The sequence below is a fragment of the Triticum aestivum genome, chromosome 5D (genome assembly GCF_018294505.1).
Source record: "Triticum aestivum cultivar Chinese Spring chromosome 5D, IWGSC CS RefSeq v2.1, whole genome shotgun sequence".
Taxonomy (NCBI): Eukaryota; Viridiplantae; Streptophyta; class Magnoliopsida; order Poales; family Poaceae; genus Triticum; species Triticum aestivum.
Genome location: NC_057808.1, coordinates 424,346,303 through 424,355,472, shown reverse-complemented (window position 1 = coordinate 424,355,472; position 9,170 = coordinate 424,346,303).

Below are 9,170 nucleotides of genomic sequence, written 5' to 3'. Positions count from 1 at the left end.
TACTAGGGACACGTTGTGGTCTATGTATTCACACATGTATTACGATTTCCGGACAATACAATTATAGCATGAATAATAGACAATTACCATGAACAAAGAAATATAATAATAACCATTTATTATTGCCTCTAGGGCATATTTCCAACAGTCTCCCACTTGCACTAGAGTCAATAATCTAGTTACATTGTGATGAATCGAACACCCATTGCGTCCTGGTGTTGATCATGTTTTGCCCTAGGGAGAGGTTTAGTCAACGGATCTGCTACATTCAGGTCCGTATGTACTTTACAAATATCTATGTCTCCATTTTGAACACTTTCACGAATGGAGTTGAAGCGACGCTTGATATGCCTGGTCTTCCTGTGAAACCTGGGCTCCTTCGCAAGGGCAATAGCTCCAGTGTTGTCACAGAAGAGAGTCATCGGGCCCGACGCATTGGGAATCACCCCTAGGTCGGTAATGAACTCCTTCATCCAGACTGCTTCCTGTGCTGCCTCCGAGGCTGCCATGTACTCCGCTTCACATGTAGATCCCGCCACGACGCTTTGCTTGCAACTGCACCAGCTTACTGCTCCTCCATTCAAAATATACACGTATCCGGTCTGTGACTTCGAGTCATCCAGATCTGTGTCGAAGCTAGCGTCGACGTAACCCTTTACGACGAGCTCTTCGTCACCTCCATAAACGAGAAACATATCCTTAGTCCTCTTCAGGTACTTCAGGATATTCTTGACCGCTGTCCAGTGTTCCTTGCCGGGATTACTTTGGTACCTTCCTACCAAACTTACGGCAAGGTTTACATCAGGTCTGGTACACAGCATGGCATACATAATAGACCCTATGGCCGAGGCATAGGGGATGACACTCATCTCTTCTATATCTTCTGCCGTGGTCGGGCATTGAGCCGTGCTCAATTGCACACCTTGCAATACAGGCAAGAACCCCTTCTTGGACTGATCCATACTGAACTTCTTCAATATCTTGTCAAGGTATGTACTCTGTGAAAGACCAATGAGGCGTCTTGATCTATCTCTATAGATCTTGATGCCTAATATATAAGCAGCTTCTCCAAGGTCCTTCATTGAAAAACACTTATTCAAATAGGCCTTTATACTTTCCAAGAATTCTATATCATTTCCCATCAATAGTATGTCATCCACATATAATATGAGAAATGCTACAGAGCTCCCACTCACTTTCTTGTAAACACAGGCTTCTCCATAAGTCTGTGTAAACCCAAACGCTTTGATCATCTCATCAAAGCGAATGTTCCAACTCCGAGATGCTTGCACCAGCCCATAGATTGAGCGCTGGAGCTTGCATACTTTGTTAGCATTCTTAGGATCGACAAAACCTTCCGGCTGCATCATATACAACTCTTCCTTAAGGAAGCCGTTAAGGAATGCCGTTTTGACGTCCATCTGCCATATCTCATAATCATAGTATGCGGCAATTGCTAACATGATTCGGACGGACTTCAGCTTCGCTACGGGTGAGAAAGTCTCATCGTAGTCAACCCCTTGAACTTGTCGATAACCCTTAGCGACAAGTCGAGCTTTGTAGATGGTCACATTACCATCTGCGTCCGTCTTCTTCTTAAAGATCCATTTGTTTTCTATGGCTCGCCGCTCATCGGGCAAGTCAGTCAAAGTCCATACTTTGTTTTCATACATGGATCCTATCTCGGATTTCATGGCTTCTAGCCATTTGTCGGAATCCGGGCCCGCCATCGCTTCTTCATAGTTCGAAGGTTCACCGTTGTCTAACAACATGATTTCCAGGACAGGGTTGCCGTACCACTCTGGTGCGGAACGTGTCCTTGTGGACCTACGAAGTTCAGTAACTTGATCTGAAGCTTCATGATCATCATCATTAACTTCCTCCCCAGTCGGTGTAGGCACCACAGGAACATTTTCCCGCGCTGCGCTACTTTCCGGTTCGGAAGGGGTGACTATCACCTCATCAAGTTCCACTTTCCTCCCACTCAATTCTTTCGAGAGAAACTCCTTCTCCAGAAAGGACCCGTTCTTGGCAACGAAGATCTTGCCTTCGGATCTGAGGTAGAAGGTATACCCAATAGTTTCCTTAGGGTATCCTATGAAGACGCATTTTTCCGACTTGGGTTCGAGCTTTTCAGGTTGAAGTTTCTTGACATAAGCATCGCATCCCCAAACTTTTAGAAACGACAGCTTAGGTTTCTTCCCAAACCATAATTCATACAGTGTCGTCTCAACGGATTTCGACGGAGCCCTATTTAAAGTGAATGCGGCAGTCTCTAAAGCATAACCCCAAAATGAGAGCGGTAAATCGGTAAGAGACATCATAGATCGCACCATATCCAATAGAGTGCGATTACGACGTCGACACCATTTCTCTGAGGTGTTCCAGGCGGCGTGAGTTGTGAAACTATTCCACATTTCCTTAAGTGTGCACCAAACTCGTGACTTAAATATTCTCCACCACGATCTGATCGTAAGAATTTTATTTTCCTGTCACGTTGATTCTCAACCTCACTCTGAAATTCCTTGAACTTTTCAAAGGTTTCAGACTTGTGTTTCATTAGGTAGACATACCCATATCTACTTAAGTCATCAGTGAGAGTGAGAACATAACGATATCCTCCGCGAGCCTCAACACTCATTGGACCGCACACATCGGTATGTATGATTTCCAATAAGTTGGTTGCTCGCTCCATTGTTCCGGAGAACGGAGTCTTGGTCATCTTACCCATGAGGCATGGTTCGCACGTGTCAAATGATTCGTAATCAAGAGACTCCAAAAGTCCATCTGCATGGAGCTTCTTCATGCGCTTGACACCAATGTGACCAAGGCGGCAGTGCCACAAGTATGTGGGACTATCGTTATCAACTTTACATCTTTTGGTATTCACACTATGAACATGTGTAACATCACGTTCGAGATTCATCAAGAATAAACCATTGACCAGCGGGGCATGACCATAAAACATATCTCTCAAATAAATAGAACAACCATTATTCTCGGATTTAAATGAGTAGCCATCTCGAATTAAACGAGATCCAGATACAATGTTCATGCTCAAAGCTGGCACTAAATAACAATTATTGAGGTTTAAAACTAATCCCGTAGGGTAGATGCAGAGGTAGCGTGCCGACGGCGATCACATCGACCTTGGAACCATTCCCGACGCGCATCGTCACCTCGTCCTTCGCCAGTCTCCGTTTATTCCGTAGTTCCTGTTTGAGTTACAAATATGAGCAACCGCACCGGTATCAAATACCCAGGAGCTACTACGAGTACTGGTAAGGTACACATCAATTACATGTATATCACATATACCTTTGGTGTTGCCGGCCTTCTTGTCCGCTAAGTATTTGGGGCAGTTCCGCTTCCAGTGACCACTTCCCTTGCAATAAAAGCACTCAGTCTCGGGCTTGGGTCCATTCTTTGACTTCTTCCCAGTAACTGGTTTACCGGGCGCGGCAACTCCCTTGCCGTCCTTCTTGAAGTTCTTCTTACCCTTGCCCTTCTTGAACTTAGTGGTTTTATTCACCATCAACACTTGATGTTCTTTTCTGATCTCCCCTTCCGCTGATTTCAGCATTGAATATACCTCGGGAATGGTCTTTTCCATCCCCTGCATATTGTAGTTCATCACAAAGCTCTTGTAGCTTGGTGGAAGCGACTGGAGGATTCTGTCAATGACCGCGTCATCCGGGAGATTAACTCCCAGCTGAGACAAGCGGTTGTGCAACCCAGACATTCTGAGTATGTGCTCACTAACAGAACTGTTATCCTCCATTTTACAGCTGAAGAACTTGTCGGAGACATCATATCTCTCGACCCGGGCATGAGCTTGAAAAACCAGTTTCAGCTCCTCGAACATCTCATATGCTCCATGTTTCTCAAAACGCTTTTGGAGACCCGGTTCTAAGCTGTAAAGCATGCCGCACTGAATGAGGGAGTAATCATCAGCACGCTGCTGCCAAGCGTTCATAACGTCTTGGTTCTCTGGGATTGGTGCTTCACCTAGCGGTGCTTCTAAGACATAATCTTTCTTGGCTACTATGAGGATGAGCCTCAGGTTCCGGACCCAGTCCGTATAGTTGCTGCCATCATCTTTCAGCTTGGTTTTCTCTAGGAACGCGTTGAAATTGAGGACAACGTTGGCCATTTGATCTACAAGACATAGTGTAAAGATTTTAGACTAAGTTCATGATAATTAAGTTCATATAATCGAATTATTTAATGAACTCCCACTCAGATAGACATCCCTCTAGTCATCTAAGTGAAACATGATCCGACTTTAACTAGGCCGTGTCCGATCATCACGTGAGACGGACTAGTCAAGATCGGTGAACATCTCCATGTTGATCGTATCTTCTATACGACTCATGCTCGACCTTTCGGTCCTCCGTGTTCCGAGGCCATGTCTGTACATGCTAGGCTCGTCAAGTCAACCTAAGTGTATTGCGTGTGTTCCGAGGCCATGTCTGTACATGCTAGGCTCGTCAACACCCGTTGTATTCGAACGTTAGAATCTATCACACCCGATCATCACGTGGTGCTTCGAAACAACGAACCTTCGCAACGGTGCACAGTTAGGGTGAACACTTTCTTGAAATTATTATAAGGGATCATCCTACTTACTACCGTCGTTCTAAGCAAATAAGATGCAAAAACATGATAAACATCACATGCAATCAAATAGTGACATGATATGGCCAATATCATCATGCTCCTTTGATCTCCATCTTCGGGGCACCATGATCATCTTCGTCACCGGCATGACACCATGATCTCCATCATCATGATCTCCATCATTGTGTCTTCATGAAGTCGTCACGCCAACGATTACTTCTACTTCTATGGCTAACGCGTTTAGCAACAAAGTAAAGTAATTTACATGGCGTTATTCAATGACACGCAGGTCATGCAAAATAATAAAGACAACTCCTATGGCTCCTGCCGGTTGTCATACTCATCGACATGCAAGTCGTGATTCCTATTACAAGAATATGATCAATCTCATACATCACATATATCATTCATCACATCTTCTGGCCATATCACATCACATAGCACTTGCTGCAAAAACAAGTTAGACGTCCTCTAATTGTTGTTGCAAGTTTTTACGTGGTTTGTAGGTTTCTAGCAAGAACATTTTCTTACCTACGTATGACCACAACGTGATTTGCCAATTTCTATTTACCCTTCATAAGGACCCTTTTCATCGAATCCGTTCCGACTAAAGTAGGAGAGACAGACACCCGCTAGCCACCTTATGCAACTAGTGCATGTCAGTCGGTGGAACCTGTCTCACGTAAGCGTACGTGTAAGGTCGGTCCGGGCCGCTTCATCCTACAATGCCGCCGAAACAAGAAACGACTAGTAGCGGCAAGAAGAATTGGCAACATCAACGCCCACAACTTCTTTGTGTTCTACTCGTGCATAGTAACTACGCATAGGCCTGGCTCATGATGCCAATGTTGGGAATCGTAGCATAATTTAAAAAATTTCTACGCTCACCAAGATGCATCTATGGAGTCTACTAGCAACGAGGGGAAAGGAGTGCATCTACATACCCTTCTAGATCGCGAGCGGAAGCGTTCCAATGAACGTGGATGACGGAGTCGTACTCGCCGTGATCCAAATCAACGATGACCGAGTGCCGAACGGACGGCACCTCCGCGTTCAACACACGTATGGTGCAGCGACGTCTCCTCCTTGTTGATCCAGCAAGGGGGAAGGAGAGGTTGATGGAGATCCAGCAGCACGACGGCGTGGTGGTGGATGTAGCGGGTCTCTAGCAGGGCTTCGCCGAGCTTCTGCGAGAGAGAGAGAGAGAGGTGTTGCAGGGGAGGAGGGAGGCGCCCAAGGCTGTGTGTTGCTGCCCTCCCTCCCCCCTTTATATAGGCCCCCTTGGGAGGGGGGCCCGGCCAAAACCCATCTAGGGTTGGGGGGGCGGCGGCCAAGGGGTGGAAAGGGGTGCCTTGCCCCCCAAGGCAAGGGGGAAGCTCCCCCCTAGGGTTCCCAACCCTAGGCGCATGGGGGGAGGCCCAAGGGGGGCGCCCCAGCCCACTAAGGGCTGGTTCCCTTCCACTTTCAGCCCACGGGGCCCTCCGGGATAGGTGGCCCCACCCGGTGGACCCCCGGGACCCTTCCGGTGGTCCCGGTACAATACCGGTAACCCCCGAAACTTTCCCGGTGGCCGAAACTTGACTTCCTATATATAATTCTTCACCTCCGGACCATTCCGGAACCTCTCGTGACGTCCGGGATCTCATCCGGGACTCCGAACAACTTTCGGGTTTCCGCATACATATATCTCTACAACCCTAGCGTCACCGAACCTTAAGTGTGTAGACCCTACGGGTTCGGGAGACATGCAGACATGACCGAGACGCCTCTCCGGTCAATAACCAACAGCGGGATCTGGATACCCATGTTGGCTCCCACATGTTCCACGATGATCTCATCGGATGAACCACGATGTCGAGGATTCAATCAATCCCGTATACAATTCCCTTTGTCAATCGGTATGTTACTTGCCCGAGATTCGATCGTCGGTATCCCAATACCTTGTTCAATCTCGTTACCGGCAAGTCTCTTCACTCGTACCGCAATGCATGATCCCGTGACTAACGCCTTAGTCACATTGAGCTCATTATGATGATGCATTACCGAGTGGGCCCAGAGATACCTCTCCGTCACACGGAGTGACAAATCCCAGTCTCGATCCGTGCCAACCCAACAGACACTTTCGGAGATACCCGTAGTGCACCTTTATAGTCACCCAGTTACGTTGTGACGTTTGGCACACCCAAAGTACTCTTACGGTATCCGGGAGTTGCACGATCTCATGGTCTAAGGAAAAGATACTTGACATTGGAAAAGCTCTAGCAAACGAAACTACACGATCTTTTATGCTATGCTTAGGATTGGGTCTTGTCCATCACATCATTCTCCTAATGATGTGATCCCGTTATCAATGACATCCAATGTCCATAGTCAGGAAACCATGACTATCTGTTGATCAACGAGCTAGTCAACTAGAGGCTTACTAGGGACACGTTGTGGTCTATGCATTCACACATGTATTACGATTTCCGGACAATACTATTATAGCATGAATAATAGACAATTACCATGAACAAAGAAATATAATAATAACCATTTATTATTGCCTCTAGGGCATATTTCCAACATATAAAGGTGCTCTACAGGTGTATCCAAAGGTACTTGTTGGGTTGGCGTATTTCGAGATTAGGATTTGTCACTCCGATTGTCGGAGAGGTATCTCTGGGCCCACTCGGTAATGCACATCAGTATAAGCCTTGCAAGCATTGTGACTAATAAGTTAGTTGCGGGATGATGTGTTACGGAACGAGTAAAGAGACTTGCCGGTAACGAGATTGAACTAGGTATCGAGATACCGACGATCAAATCCCGGGCAAGTAACATACCGGTGACAAAGGGAACAACGTATGTTGTTATGCGGTCTGACCGATAAAGATCTTCGTAGAATATGTGGGAGCCAATATGGGCATCCAGGTCCCGCTATTGGTTATTGACCGGAGACGTGTCTCGGTCATGTCTACATAGTTCTCGAACCCGTAGGGTCCGCACGCTTAACGTTACGATGACAGTTTTATTGAGTTTTGATGTACCGAAGGAGTTCGGAGTCCCGGATGAGATCGGGGACATGACGAGGAGTCTCGAAATGGCCGAGACGTAAAGATTGATATATTAGACAACTATATTTGGACTTCGGAAAGGTTCCGAGTGATTCGGGTATTTTTCGGAGTACCGGAGAGTTACGGGAATACGTATTGGGCCTTATTGGGCCATACGGGAAAGAAGAAAAAGGGCCTCAAGGGTGGCCGCACCCCTCCCCTTGGTCTGGTCCGAATTGGACTAGGGAAGGGGGGCGCCCCCTTCCTTCCTTCTCTTTTTCCCTTCCTCTTTTCCTATTCCATATGGGAGGTGGAATCCTACTAGGACTAGGGAGTCCTAGTAGGACTCCACACTTGGTGCGCCCCCTCCTAGGGCCGGCCTCCTCCTCCCTTGCTCCTTTATATACGGGGGCAGGGGGGCACCCCAGAGACACAACAACTGATCCTTGAGATCTCCTAGCCGTGTGCGGTGCCCCCCTCCACCATATTACACCTCGATAATACCGTTGCGGAGCTTAGGCGAAGCCCTGCGTCGGTGGAACATCATCATCGTCACCACGCCGTCGTGCTAACGAAACTCTCCCTCAACACTCGGCTGGATCGGAGTTCGAGGGACGTCATCGAGCTGAACGTGTGTAGAACTCGGAGGTGCCGTACGTTCGGTACTTGATCGGTCGGATCGTGAAGACGTACGACTACATCAACCGCGTTGTGATAACGCTTCCGCTGTCGGTCTACGAGGGTACGTGGACAACACTCTCCCCTCTCGTTGCTATGCATCACCATGATCTTGCGTGTGCGTAGGAATTTTTTTGAAATTACTACGTTCCCCAACAGTGGCATCCGAGCCTGGTTTTATGCGTTGATGCTATGCACGAGTAGAACACAAGTGAGTTCTGGGCGATATAAGTCATACTGCTTACCAGCATGTCATACTTTGGTTCAGCGGTATTGTGAGATGAAGCAGCCCGGACCGACATTACGCGTACGCTTACGCGAGACTGGTTTCACCGTTCGGAGCACTCGTTGCTTAAAGGTGACTAGCGGGTGTCTGTCTCTCTCACTTTAGTTGAACCGAGTGTGGCTACGCCCGGTCCTTGCGAAGGTTAAAACAGCACCAACTTGACAAACTATCGTTGTGGTTTTGATGCGTAGGTAAGAACGGTTCTTGCTAAGCCCGTAGCAGCCACGGAAAACTTGCAACAACAAAATAGAGGACGTCTAACTTGTTTTTGCTGGGCATGTTGTGATGTGATATGGTCAAGACATGATGTGATATAATTTGTTGTATGAGATGATCATGTTTTGTAACCAAGTTATCGGCAACTGGCAGGAGCCATATGGTTGTCGCTTTATTGTATGAAATGCAATCGCCATGTAATAGTTTTACTTTATCACTAAGCGGTAGCGATAGTCGTAAAAGCAATTAGTTGGCGAGATGACAACGATACTACGATGGAGATCAAGGTGTCGCGCCGGTGACGATGGTGATCATGACGGTGCTTCGGAGATGGA